Source organism: Periplaneta americana, chromosome 13, assembly GCF_040183065.1.
Source record: "Periplaneta americana isolate PAMFEO1 chromosome 13, P.americana_PAMFEO1_priV1, whole genome shotgun sequence".
Lineage (NCBI taxonomy): Eukaryota > Metazoa > Arthropoda > Insecta > Blattodea > Blattidae > Periplaneta > Periplaneta americana.
In genome coordinates this window covers 119617309-119632509 of record NC_091129.1, presented here as the reverse complement: position 1 = coordinate 119632509, position 15201 = coordinate 119617309, and the positions used below count along the sequence as shown (strand labels likewise).

The following is a 15201-nucleotide window of genomic DNA, read 5'->3' as shown; positions in this document are numbered from 1 at the left end:
GCCTTGAAGTCTTTAATATTCACTTACTTTCGTTCGAAAAGAAAGTCTAATAACTACGAACATGTTTTCCTGGAACTTATTAAACAAGTAATACAGTAGTTGGAAGTTCTGTTGGAATATAAGTTGTGTGATGTTTGAGTACCTTAACAATTTTCCATGAAACGCATCGGCTGAATAATTCAGGGAAGCTTCGTCGTGATGGATGGAGGTTCAACAACCTGAACATTTTTAATAATGCAGGAATAGGGCTTCGATCCCTCGCACGGGTTCCTCTTGTGTTTAAAATTTCAAAAACCCTTCTTAACGGATTCTGTAGAAGCGGTTATACGTTCTCCTGGAACTCCAAGTTCGAACATATGCATGTTGGCCAATTATTTCGTTCATAAAGGAATTGGTGATCAAGGATTCACTTTGGCTCGACTGCTGGCGTCACTGAGAATAACTAAGCCATGCTTTGTCAATGAAATTAATCAAGTTTAATGTAAAAGTATCCAGCCGTTGACACATTTTGTGATAATTTACTTTCAGAATCTGAATCCAAATCCAATTCGTAAGAACAAGAAAAATTTCAACACATATTGGCATAATATATTTCCATTAATCTCAAAATGTATTTGCAGATATGTACTTGTAGGGCTTTCATTGTTAAGACAAAATCAATGGTTTAATGAACTTGTAAACATTTATACAGGGTGATTCACGAGGAAAGGTAAAAAATTTAGGATGTGAATTCTGAAGTCATTCTGAGTGAAAAAATTCATATGAATATAGGTCCGTTTTCGAACGGTTACGGAGATATGGCTCTTAGATTTTACAAAACGTATTAGATTCCATTGTAGTAACTCGCATTTAGAGACAGATAACGGAAAAATTTAAAGTTTATATTCACGTGTATGTGGGGATGTGATCAAAAAGTGCTACTAAAGAGAAATTGTAAATGATAGAGAAGTGTAGGGGAGAGAGAAAGTGTATAAGCTGATGTGTAGAGATAAATATAAGTATTTATAGGACGTGAGAGTAGTATGAAAGCATTAGGTGTAAGTGGAATAGTGAGAAAGTGAAAGTGAGCGCAAATAGGAATGGGTGAAAATATTGAAAAAGGGTTAAGATAAATGAACAAGTGACAGCATAAAATTAATACTAACATTTGAACGTTGGAACAGTAAATGAATATAAGAGAAAGATAGGAGAAAAGGTCAAAGAACAAATAGGGCAAATAATTTAATATGATAATTTATAGAGAATAAGTTAAATTGAAATTTTAGTGAATAGTAGTTAGAGGAAAAAGAGGGTTTGAAAGGCGTATATAATTTTAGATATATTACGATTAATGATCAAATAGAGAATAGCAAATGAAATGTAGGAGAATTACTGAAGGGGAGATTGAACAAGTAATAAAACAGGTACATAGTGTAATTGGGAGTATTTGTGTAGACGTGTACTGCAAATAATGTGTTACTGTAAAATGTTAATGGTGGCACCGGATACAGAAATGTGAGGTACACCATTATATGTAAAGAAGTGCTGTGGCCAAATATATCATATCATATCATATTCACGTATGCTTATATACCTAATATTCTAGAAGTCGGGGTCGAAGTTTTCGCACATTTTCAAAGATACCTCCTTCTGCTTCAACGCACTGTTGCGCTCGGGCGTGAATCGCGCTCATCGCTCGGGAGAGTTGCACGTGACTGTCTTTATGCCGCACCCAAAATAGCTCGATTAGCGCCTCTCTCGTTTCCCCGTTCCTTTGCTATACCAAGTCTTTCATCCAACCCCATAGACAGTAAATACTCTTCGATATGGTACTCTTTTGTTCGGAAAGCGTCGTTCATATTCAGCGACGGCACGCAAGGAACTTCCAAAGACACACACCATAAACATACACAATATCGGCGTATTCTGCAGTCGAAAATTTATAAGGCATCTTGAAAAACACACAACAATTCCGATAACTGTACCTGTATAACTACTGTACTTTAGGTAGCTGAATGAACTGATGTGAACCGATAAGTGATAGCATATTTGTTGTGCCATTTGTAATGCCCCACCACCCGGTTTGTTCCTCTTCTCTTATCTACATCGCTCACAATGCAGATTCCAATGTTACGCCATTCATCGGTGACCTTGTTTCACGTCAGCAGCATATGGTAACATCTGATTCACATTGGGGCGAGACGTTTTACCAAAAAAGTGCATCTAGCTCCGCCATCGTTCGAAAACGGACCTATGTTCATGTGAACTTTTTCACTCAAACTGGCCTAAGATATCGTATCCTAAATTTTTTAACTTTCCTCGTGAATCACACTGTATGATTAAGTACTCTTTGTCCCTTGTGGCAGCTCACGAATAGTGACAAGATTTTATAAATTTTATAATTAAAAAATAAATCCAACATTTCATTTAACCCTTAAATTGGCAAAACTTCATTTCTCACACTGGTTTATTAAACCGTCTCGGACTGTAAAGAAAACAACTATCGTAATGTCCATATTTTATGTGTTGTTCAGTATTATAGTATTGTGAAATTTTAATTTGTGCGAGATCGTGCGTATTTGCTTGCTTTCCGCACAAAACCAATACGCGGTAAGTGTGAAATGCCACATTCAGTATTCCCAACCTAACACACACAACAATTTCCCTATTCTTACCGCTTAAGCGTCATATTCATTTTACTGCTTTAGGCTTTTAACATATTATTTTTAAAGATGTTCAATATAGTATTAATTATAAATTGGAAACTTACCACTGCAATTTCACCTAAATTGCACTGTTAATTATTGTTTTTAAATATTTGCAAAAATTAAGTAAACTCTACAACACCACAAAAGTTACTGCATTTGTAATGCAAGTAACATTAAGGAAGCCGTGAAAAAATCAACAAGATTTCAGACTCATCATAGACTGGGGGAAAAAAAGACAGACGTATATCACGGCCTGCTGCAGTATAGTAAACACAGAAAACATTTTATAGCAACAATGTTGAAGATAGATATATTTGTGTTCCAAAGTTGCCGTCATTGAACAGAAACCAAGATGGAGATTTCATTGCAACTAATTAGAAATTCCTCTTTCAGGTATGTAATAAACGATCTTCGCACAACATAATGTACGATACACGAGCGGTATGTTTGTTTTCATGTTCTCGGAAATTTAAAAAGTTCAACTACGTTTCGCTTTTTCAATCTTTTCCTCAAACATGAAAACGTCAACATACCGCTCTTGTAACGCATATTACTATTTCCTACCAATTTTTTCTATTGTTGTGTTAAAATTGTAGCATATAGTCTATTAATATTATAGCCGATTATAGGATACTTTGCGAATTTAAGGGTTAACAGAATCCTAAAGTTCAAAGGCTGGTATGAAACATGGTTTAAACTGTGGCTTAAGGCTATAGAGTACAGAGGGGTAAATCACATAGCGGGGCTATACGGATAATGTTAAGGATTTGCGTATGCTCTGTGTCTACCAACGACGCTATATTGTCGTTTTCAGCTTCATAGTGAATGAAAGTGTGTTGTTAACATTTGTGGTAAGTTTGGTGAGAATTACCCTATCCTGAGACAATCAACGCGAATTATTCTAACGGACTGTAAGTAAAAAAACATCTCTAGTATATGCAGCATGTAATATTGTGGTCGGTGAACGTAACCTTTATTTGCCTTCAAATACTAAATATCATATCGTTTTTATCTGTGATCGTGTCCGTGGTATGCAACAGTCCATCAGACTGGACTGCATTGTTGAGTAACTATGGCCTCCTCGGTTATAGATAATCTGCGGGGCTATTTGGATACATTTTCGTGGGGCTATACGGATGATAAAAATATATTTTTTTCTTTTGCATAATTACTAAAAGTTACTTTCTATTAACGAATGAATATTTGTGACATTTCTCAAGCATTTCCAGGAACATCGTGCACCAGGGAAAGTTCTTCTGATTGTGGATTATTATTCATCTCATGCAGCACTTTCTGATCTTGAATATTGCCAGAACAATTACATGGTAATCCTTGTCTTCCCTCACACACGACGCATATTTTGCAGCCTCTCGATCGTTGTTTTCAAGTCACTCAAAGCTAATAAATTATCATCGTGAAGCAACATCACGGTTACACAAGAATCCACGATCTAATATATCTGACATCCCATTCATTGTTTAATGAGGCTTGGACGGCAATTGCATCTGGCAATAAATGGATTTTCCTGCACAGGAATTTTCCCCTTCAGAGCAAGCAATCCAGGACTTCCATTGTGCAGTTTCTGAGCCATATAGGCCTTCCACTACAGCCACTACCAAAGACATGCAAAACGAAAAAGTAATTCAACCTGAAGAACAGCCTAGTACTTCGCAGCCTTCTGTGTGACTCGCTTCTCAAAATCTTATAGAGGTTCTTCCCTAGCCCTCAAAAGAAAACACAGCAAAGATCTTCTTGAGCTAAGCAAACAGCCTATCACAACACATCACCAGAAAATGTAGCAGTTGTTAAGGCAAAGAAAGAGGTCCAATGAAAGGGCAAACAAACTCGACTTCAATTCAGTGATAGGCCTTGGGACAATGTCAAAGAAAGTGAACGAAAAAATCACCAGAGAATGTAGCAGTTGTTAAGGCAAAGAAAGAGGTCCAATTAAAGGGCAAACAAACTCGACTTCAATTCAGTGATAGGCCTTGGGACAATGTCAAAGAAAATGAACGAAAAAATCACCAGAGAATGTAGCAGTTGTTAAGGAAAAGAAAGAGGTCCAATGAAAGGACAAACAAACTCGACTTCAATTCAGTGATAGGCCTTGGGACAATGTCAAAGAAAATGAACGAAAAAATCACAAGAGAATGTAGCAGTTGTTAAGGCAAAGAAAGAGGTCCAATGAAAGGGCAAACAAACTCGACTTCAATTCAGTGATAGGCCTTGGGACAATGTCAAAGAACGTGAACGAAAAAATCGCCAGAGAATGTAGCAGTTGTTAAGGCAAAGAAAGAGGTCCAATTAAAGGGCAAACAAACTCGATTTCAATTCAGTGATAGGCCTTGGGACAATGTCAAAGAAAGTGAACGAAGAAATCACCAGAGAATGTAGCAGTTGTTAAGGCAAAGAAAGAGGTCCAATTAAAGGGCAAACAAACTCGATTTCAATTCAGTGATAGGCCTTGGGACAATGTCAAAGAAAGTGAACGAAAAAATCACCAGAGAATGTAGCAGTTGTTAAGGCAAAGAAAGAGGTCCAATTAAAGGACAAACAAACTCGACTTCAATTCAGTGATAGGCCTTGGGACAATGTCAAAGAAAGTGAACAAAAAAATCACCAGAAATGTAGTAGTTGTTAAGGCAAAGAAAGAGGTCCAATTAAAGGGCAAACAAACTCGACTTCAATTCAGTGATAGGCCTTGGGACAATGTCAAAGAAAATGAACGAAAAAATCGCAAGAGAACGTAGCAGTTGTTAAGGCAAAGAAAGAGGTCCAATTAAAGGGGCAAACAAACTCGATTTCAATTCAGTGATAGGCCTTGAGACAATGTCAAAGAAAGTGAACGAAAAAATCACCAGAGAATGTAGCAGTTGTTAAGGCAAAGAAAGGGGTCCAATTAAAGGGCAAACAAACTCGACTTCAATTCAGTGATAGGCCTTGGGACAATGTCAAAGAAAATGAACGAAAAAATCGCAAGAGAATGTAGCAGTTTTTAAGGCAAAGAAAGAGGTCCAATTAAAGGGCAAACAAACTCGATTTCAATTCAGTGATAGGCCTTGAGACAATGTCAAAGAAAGTGAACGAAAAAATCACCAGAGAATGTAGCAGTTGTTAAGGCAAAGAAAGGGGTCCAATTAAAGGGCAAACAAACTCGACTTCAATTCAGTGATAGGCCTTGGGACAATGTCAAAGAAAATGAACGAAAAAATCACCAGAGAATGTAGCAGTTGTTAAGGCAAAGAAAGAGGTCCAATTAAAGGGCAAACAAACTCGACTTCAATTCAGTGATAGGCCTTGGGACAATGTCAAAGAAAGTGAACGAAAAAATATAAAAGCTAAATGTAAGTGAAGAGAATAATTACTATAAATGTGTGTTTTGAATGATCAGTTACTACTCCAAGTCATCAACTCTGAAAGGTGAATGGATTCTCTCCCAGAAATGTAAGGTATGGTTTCATGGGAGTGCGTGGGAGCGCAAGGAAGAAAGCAAATCATTTGTGGTAAATCCTTATAAAATAACCATGTAATAAATAAATTGGTTTCGGTGCATGAAAAACCAATATTACATAGCATTTTCATTGCTATTCATATTACCCCGCAGTAGTATCCAATTAGCCCCTCTTAATTTCTTCATTTCCATTTGGTCGGGTAAGTCGGATAGCTTAATTTCAGTGTCAATAGTAATTTCTTTTCAGTGAAATTAATTCCACAGCACGCCAAGATAATGCACTATTTGTATGTTTACTTGTCTGCTGTGTACAATATCAAGCTTTTTCTGAGTTTGAAAATTTTTGTTAACCTATCCAAATTATCCCTCTATACCCTACAACAAATTAATTTCTCAGTACCCTGTTTTAGCTAACATGAGTATGATTAAATTTAAACTGAAAATTAAATAAATTATTAAGGGAACTTAACACAGGGTTAGAAGAATTAATTTCGTAATATTGGTCTTATAGTCTTATATTGGTCTTATCCTAGGCCCTATTCTATTTTTAATATATATTAATGACTTATTAAAAATTGACTTACAACAATACAATGGTGTTCACTATTCTTATGCAGATGACACAGGTTTACTTTTTGGTGAAAAAACCTGGTATGATGCATATAATAATTCAAATAATGGACTTAAATTAATAAAAAAATGGTTTGACAGAAATTATCTTTCTATCAACGAAAATAAAACCATAATTATTCCATTCTCATTATCTGAAAAATGTAACAAACCTACATCTATATTAAGTATTAAATTACATAATTCTGATTGTTGTCTTATACAGTGTAAAATGATGTCCGATTATTAAAGAGTCCTCTGAAGTTAAGTATTTAGGCATAATTTTCGATAATCATTTAAAGTGGAACCAACACATTAATTACCTTTGTAATAAATTACGTAAAATAGTATACTATTTTGTTTTATTGAGGAATTACTTGTCAATAAGTTTATTACGTGCAATATATTTAACTTAATTTCAATCGGTAATTATGTATGGAATTATATGATGAGGTAGTTCATTTAAATCCAATTTTAATCCACTTTATTTATTACAGAAGAAAATAATTAAAATATGTCTTAATAAACCTATTGATTTTCCATCTCAAAATTTGTTTCTAGACTTTAATGTACTTAACGTAAGACAAATTTATTATATTGTATTAATAAAATTCATACATAAAAATCGAAATAACTTTGAATTGTATTCTCATAGTTATGAAACAAAAGGTATGAATTCTTTAAGATTGTTTGAACCAAAATGCAACACTGTTACAGTATTTAATCATAGTAGTAATTTAGGCCCAAGAATATATAACAAATTTATATTTAACTATCCAAATCTTGTCAATTCGAATAGAATAGTTCTAGTATTAAATTTAAAAAGTTATGTATGGCTTTTATAAAAATTGAAAAATTGTAAATTTAAATTTATATACTATAATTGCAAATTGTATTGTATAATTATTAATTTCAATTCAGCAATCCGCCCCTGAGCACGAGTTCTACTCTTTCAGGGGCGAGCTAAAGTTTCATAGTATATATTATATTTTATGCTACAATTATTAGCAAAATAATAAATAAATAAATAAATAAATAAATAAATAAATAAATAAATAAATAAATAAATAAATAAATAAATAAATAAATAAATAAATAAATAAATAAATAAATAAATAAATAAGTAAGTAAGTAACTAAGTAGGTACGTAAGTAAGTAAATAAGTAAGTAAGTAAATAAGTAAATAATTAAATAAGTAAATAATTAAGTAAGTAAATAATTAAGTAAGTAAATAATTAAATAAGTAAATAATTAAGTAAGTAAATAAGTAAGTAAGTAAATAAACAAGTAAATAAATAAGTAAATAAATAAAGTTACTTGTGAATATTGATTCTAAACTTTTTCAAACGTTATTCTTTTTATCATATTATAGATTCTTGGTTTTTGTAATCTGTGTTATTTTATTCCTTATTAATTGTTTATTTTGTCTTGCTCTTTCTGCTTGTCTACAGTGCGGTTTTGAACTCCCGACCACGAGCGTTTACTCACACGGGGTTAAAAATTTTAATTTATATTTCTGTTTTGTCTAAATATTTGGCATGTTCATTATTGTTTGATGTACTGTATATAATAGTTTTTAATGCATTTTTGTTTCTATTATAACCTATTTAATATGTATTAATTTAGCTCAATAAAAAATAAAAATACATTAATGGGGTTTTAAGTAATAGATTATTATATTAACATTTTATTACAAGTTATAATTCCCGTAAATTAACCATTTCAATGCTAAATCCCCAAAATATTCGTTTCTTGTTACGTTTGTAATGCATTCGCTCTTAGAGTTTGATATTAATAAATATAATGACTTTAAATTATTAAATTTTGTTAACAATTTTCGACACCGGAAATTTTGGAATAGTTTTATGGCGCTACGTGTTAAAATGTTTATTTTGTCACTTATCTTAAAATCTGTTACCAATTAAACTAATGTAATGTAATACGTGGCGAGACGGCCCATGAGGGGCGAAGGGCGATCAGCTATTGGCCTCACGCCCACATGCAATAGAGGTGCACGATTATTAAGTACGAGCGTAACGTATAGTCAACAGTATAATCTCCCAGCCGTCATAGCTGATTTTCTAAACAGGATTTCACTACATAGTATAGCTCCCCAAATTCATCACGATGCTCGGTTGGGTGGACACTGGTACCATACGCTGGCCAAAATAACGTGAAAAATTCCTTGCTTATGAGGAGTCGAACCAGTGATCATTCCGTAACGCGAGTCCAGACGTTGTGTTTAGACCACTGAGCTACGGTGCGGGACAATTAAATTAATTGGTTTAGTGAATAAATTTTGTTAGTCGTTTCGGAAAATTAACTCTTATCTATAAGCTGTAACATGAGCTGCTGCCAGGAAGTCAAAAGGAGGATAGCAATGGCAAAGGAAGCTTTTAATAGAAAAAGGAGCATCTTCTGTGGACCTCTGGAAAAAGAACTAAGGAAGAGACTAGTGAAGTGCTTTGTATGGACTGTGGCATTATATGGAGCAGAAACATAAACATTGCGACGAAGTAAAGAGAAGCATTTGAAATGTGGATATGGAGAAGAATGGAGCGTGTGAAATGGACACACAGAATAAGAAATAAAGCTGTGCTAGAAAGAATGGCTGAAGAAAGAATGATGCTGAAACTGATCAGGAAGAGAAAAAAGAATTGGCTGAGTCACTGCCAAAGAAGAAACTGCCTAGTGAGGGATGCACTGGAATGAAAGGTGAACAGAAAATAAGTCCGGAGCAGAAGAAGATATCAGATGATAGACATTAAGATATATGGATCGTATGCGGAAAATAAAAGGAAGGCGGAAAACAGGAAATATTGGAGAATGCTGGGTTTGTAGCGAAAGATCTGCCTTTGGGCAGAAAACTGAGAATGAATGAAAACTGAATATTTTATTTTGTTTCATACTATTAGGTGTAAAATGTAGAGCAAGTTCGGTAGGCATAATCTATCACTGTTGATGCGGTCAACAAGTTGAAGTCAATTTTACTTGTTTTTCTGTGTATATTCTACAATATAGCAGACTATTAATATGCCTTTAATGTGGAATTAATTTCGATTGTTTATGTCAACATTCTGCCACTAACTACTGCTACTAATGCTACTGCTATTGTCAATACTACTGTTGTTACTACTATTATTGTCTTCTTCTTCTTCTTCCCTTCAAGTATTAGGCCTGTTACGATCTCACAGTTGAATTTTCAATCCAGCGCTTCTTTGGACGACCGAGAGATCTCTTCCCGTTTGGACGATAGTGGAGCATGACTTTTGGGATTCTATCTCTATGCATGCGATGCAGATGATTTATCCAGTTGTTCTCATAATGTTTTACGTAATTAATTACAGGTTCTAGTTGTAATTCTTCCATTACATCTTCATTGCGTTTGTGATTCCATTTCGTATATCTCATAAATTTCATTTCATTAGCCGTTATTCTGCTTTCGTCTTTCTTCCTCAATGTCCATGCCTCACTGCTGTAACAGGTCTCGCCAAGGTCTTGTAAAGGCGAATTCGAGTATGCCTTTGTACTAGGGAAGGTTTCATAATGGTGTTAATTATTCCCATTGTTTTGGTGTATTTAGAATTATCTGTTAAATGTCTACTTCATCGAAAAAAGATAATGTGTATCCGAGATATGTAAAATAATTTATCCTTTCTAATATTCTTGAATCTAAACATATTTTGCTAAGCACACGGTATTTTCCGCAGAAGGCCATAATTTTAGTTTTTTCTTTATTGATTTTCATATCATATTTAATTCCAATTTTTTTAAATTAAAAATTGAACGTTGTAATTCATCTTCTGAGGATGCCACCAGAGCTAAATCGTCTGCAAAAAGTAATGAATATAGTTGTAAATGTCTATTGAGTTGTAGGCTATATATCCATGACTACTATTATTGTTATTTCTACAACTACTATTACTACTACAACTACTGCAACTAGGGATTATTTTTGCTTTTACCACTACTACATAATTTGTCTGAAATAACATTTTCATATATTTTATGAATCAATTCATTTTGTTATAATTTTGTATGTCTACACCGATACTAGAAGTGCGTCCCAAAAGTGTTTTGCTATGTACAGAATTTCCATTAATGTATCCATTTTCAATTTTGCGTCCTAATATGGTATATCACACACTTAATAAATTTTACATGCATAATTTTGTCAACTTTAGGTATACCTCAATTAACAAAAAAACCATATATGAGTAGGCCTAATAAATTGTTATATGCTTTCTATGAAACATATAGGCGTGTGACATATTTTTATAACGACTTGACACCAATGAAATGAGTATATCCAACATGGGTCTGTTGGGATATTTGAAATTTAATTTCGCTTCCCGGTAATTGGAGTAGCAATTTCCGTTCACTATAAAATTTGGTAGGAGTCTAATTGTTTAGTATAAATTTAATGTGTGTCGAATTGAGCAAAAATGCTCTTCAATCACAATTTATAATGTTCCCAGCTATTGATTTATGAATTTAAAATAATAATAATATTATTATTATTATTATTATTATTATTATTATTATTATTATCATCTAAGTCGAAGTACCTCAATTCATATATGAACAATATGTTCGCATGTCTAAAATGAAGACATTAACTCAAGACCTCGTAATACAGATAATTTTCTAAAGCTTAAGATGTGTAATCATAGTCTAGAGAAAAAAAATTCTTTCCACGTTGACTTCCTTAGATATTTTCCCCCTGGAACAAAAATTTGACTTGTAACTTCAACCATCACCGCAAGATGGCGTTACTGCTTCAGCAATGATACTCCCCCATAATACGCCTTCTGAGTGTTCGTCAGCTGTTACGGAATGACGTCATTTTCTCGGCCGACCAGAGAATATCGCCATCTTTTTATTGTTACGTTCCCCCCTCTTTCTAGACAGGAATTGCCACAAAAATTCATGTTTCTACATTTCCTCCGAGCACTAAAACTTGTTTATCCTATGTGCCCGCTTTCGTATTAAGCCGTATGTGACCGTATTCCCACAAGGTAATAGGTTCTAGGATCCAAAACATCGCATTTTGTCTGTTAATCATGGGTGTCATTACGCTGGCACTAAACATACATAACGAAGGCTTCCAAGGGAATGGCCTCCTAAATGCGAAATACACAGGAGGCCAAGTTTTATAGATATGAAGGTGAGGTGCGTTTGAACTGAACTGTGTTTTCAGCTACTTTTCTTAGATTGAAATTTATAGTATTAAAATTTGTTCGTTATACAGGGTGTCTGTTAATAAAATATGGATTTAATTGAATTACACAGTTTTTTATATTCTTTCTATATAGTGAAGTTTCACTTAAGGGGAGATCTATAACTGAAACTAGATTAATATATTTCAGTATTATTTGTATTTATCCTGGTAATAATGAACAGTTTGACTCGTAGACATTTTGCAAATCAAGATTTCAGGTATAACTCCCTGTAAAGTTGATTTGAATAATTTTCAAGGAAAAATTGTTCCGGGGCCGGGCATCGAACCCGGGACCTTTGGTTTAACGTACCAACGCTCTACCAACTGAGCTACCCGGGAACTCTACCCGACACCGACGTTGCTTGACGGTTGTCAGCCCACTTTGAGGTCTGTGGATATAGAGGGAAAAATTGGATCGGTGTCGGGTAGAGTTCCCGGGTAGCTCAGTTGGTAGAGCGTTGGTATGTTAAACCAAAGGTCCCGGGTTCGATGCCCGGCCCCGGAACAATTTTTCCTTGAAAATTATTCGTAGACATTTTGTTTTAGCAGCATTAACTTCCCATGATTGTAGGAGAAGATTCGAAGAGAATGGCACTTACGTAGACTTTCGGCTCCCCCCTACTACCATTAATGCACAACACAATCTCAATACGGCGGTTGCTGTCGTCTGCGATACAACGAACTTTTCTGTTGATTTTCGAGTTCGTCATTTTTTTCCGGTTATTATATGCTTATTTAAGTTGTGTTAACTCTCGCTAGTGGTTTTATATTTTATTTTATCCGTCTTAGTATTTATTTTATTATTGGAAATATTTTTGTTTTATCACTATTATTATTATTATTGTTATAATTATTATTATTATTATTATTATTATTAATGAATTATTTTGTATTGCAATCTTTGTATCATTTCTGTCACGATTATTATTATTATTATTATTAATATTATTATTATTATTATTGTTACTATTATTTCTATCTTCAGTATTATTATTTGATCCCTGTAAAATTTATGTAGACTACTGGACTGTACCCGAACACGAGCATATGCTCATTTCGGGTATTTATTCACATGTATTCATTTCAAATGTAAATTGTAAATAAATTTGAATTTGAATTTAAAAAAAAAATTGAATTGACAAACATCCGAAGTCCAAAATTTACCAAATTTGACTTTTTAACTGACATGTCGTGTTTTACATAGGCTACCAGAAGAATATCCCAAATTCGTCTCTAAGCCTGTATTTTTTATACGATGAAAGAGTAATGGAACGGAGAAAAATTCTCTCCGGCGCCGGGATTTGAACCCGGGTTTTCAGCTCTACGTGCTGATGCTTTATCCACTAAGCCACACCGGATACCCACCCCGGCGTCGGACAGAATCGTCTCAGTTTTAAGTTCCAACTCTTGGGTTCTCTCTTGTGGCCGCCTTCTGCACTACGTCATAGATGTCTATGAACGTAGGACTGAAGTCCACACATGTGTTGAGGTGCACTCGTTATGAGTGACTAGTTGGCCGGGATCCGACGGTATAAGCGCCGTCTTAAATCACGAAGTGATTTACGCATATCATATATATTATTTTAATGTACCGAAGTACATATGATATTTCCATTACTCTTTCATCGTATGCTGATGCAGAATATCTGCATGGAAATATCATATGTACTTCGGTATATTAAAATAATATATCTGTATTTTTTAATCATACAAATACTGTTTTTATTTCAGTACTCTTATATGACAAACAGTTATATTACCGGTTGTTCTGTATGGTTGTGAAACTTGGACTCTCACTTTGAGAAAGGAACAGAGATTAAGGGTGTTTGAGAATAAGGTACTTAGGAAAATATTTGGGGCTAAGAGGGATGAAGTTACAGGAGAATGGAGTAAGTTACACAACACAGAACTGCACGCATTGTATTGTTCACCTGACATAATTATGAACATTAAATCCAGACGTTTGAGATGGGCAGGGCATGTAGCACGTATGGGCGAATCCAAAAATGCATATAGAGTGTTAGTTGGGAGGCCGGAGGGAAGAAGATCTTTAGGGAGGCCGAGACGTACAGTAGGTGGGAAGATAATATTAAAATGGATTTGAGGGAGGTGGGATATGATGATAGAGAATGGATTATTCTTCCTCAGGATAGGGACCAATGGCGGGCTTATGTGAGGGCGGCAATGAACCTCCGGATTCCTTAAAAGCCACTAAGTAAGTAAGTACTCTTATATCACAACACTGTATAGTTTCTTGCTCTCATGAACAATACCCTTCAAGTGAACTTGGGATGTTTGTCAATTCAGACCTTCGGTTTGTTTTTCATATTCAAATGAACTGTACCTGTCCCCTCTCCGTTGCAAGGAAAGTACACGGAAAACTGTAGATCTAATGTTACGAATGTTTAATTTGTATTTAGGTGAACAAAAAGATGAGAAAGGTGTCCTACACTTTCAGATTCATACAAATGGCCAAGTCCACATGAACAACCACGAATCCAACTGGAAACAGAATATTCTATAAGTAAATAAAAAAAATGTACGTAGGTTCCAAACAAAAAACTCCAAGAATGAGTGTCTTCTTTCTTATTACACATTTTACACGTTTCGAAAGAAATAAATTCATTTATAATGCTTACTTACTTACTTACCGGCTTTTAAGGAACCCGGAGTTTCATTGCCGCCCTCACATAAGCTCGCCATTGGTCCCTATCCTGAGCAAGATTAATCCAGTCTATATCATCATAGCCCACCTCCCTCAGATCCATTTTAATATTAGCTTCCCCTCTACGTCTCGGCGTTCCCAAAGGTCTTTTTCCCTCCGGCCTAACACTCTTTATGCATTTCTGGATTCGCCCATACGTGCTACATGTCCTGCCCATCTCAAATGTCTGGATTTAATGTTCCCAATTATGTCAGGTGAAGAATACAATGCGTACAGTTCTGTGTTGCGTAACTTTCTCCATTCTCCTGTAACTTCATCCCTCTTAACATCAAATATTTTCCTAAGCACCTTATTCTCAAACACCCTTAACCTATGTTCCTCTGTCAAAGTGAGAATCCAAGTTTCACAACCATAAAGAACAACCGGTAATATAACTGTTTTATAAATTCTAACTTTCAGATTTTTTGACAGCAGACTGGATGATAAAAGCTTCTCAACCGAATAATAACAGGCATTTCCCATATTTATTCTGTGTTTAATTTCCTCCCGAGTGTCGTTTATATTTGTT

The 15201-nt window shown here is 34.6% G+C and overlaps 1 non-coding gene across 1 annotated transcript; it reads left to right on the top strand.

The window, feature by feature from the left end:
- Positions 1-12400: 12400 nt before the first annotated feature.
- On the top strand, positions 12401-12473 carry TRNAN-GUU (transfer RNA asparagine (anticodon GUU)). The gene has a single exon. It is a non-coding gene; the product is annotated as a tRNA-Asn (tRNA).
- The last annotated feature ends 2728 nt before the right edge of the window (positions 12474-15201 follow it).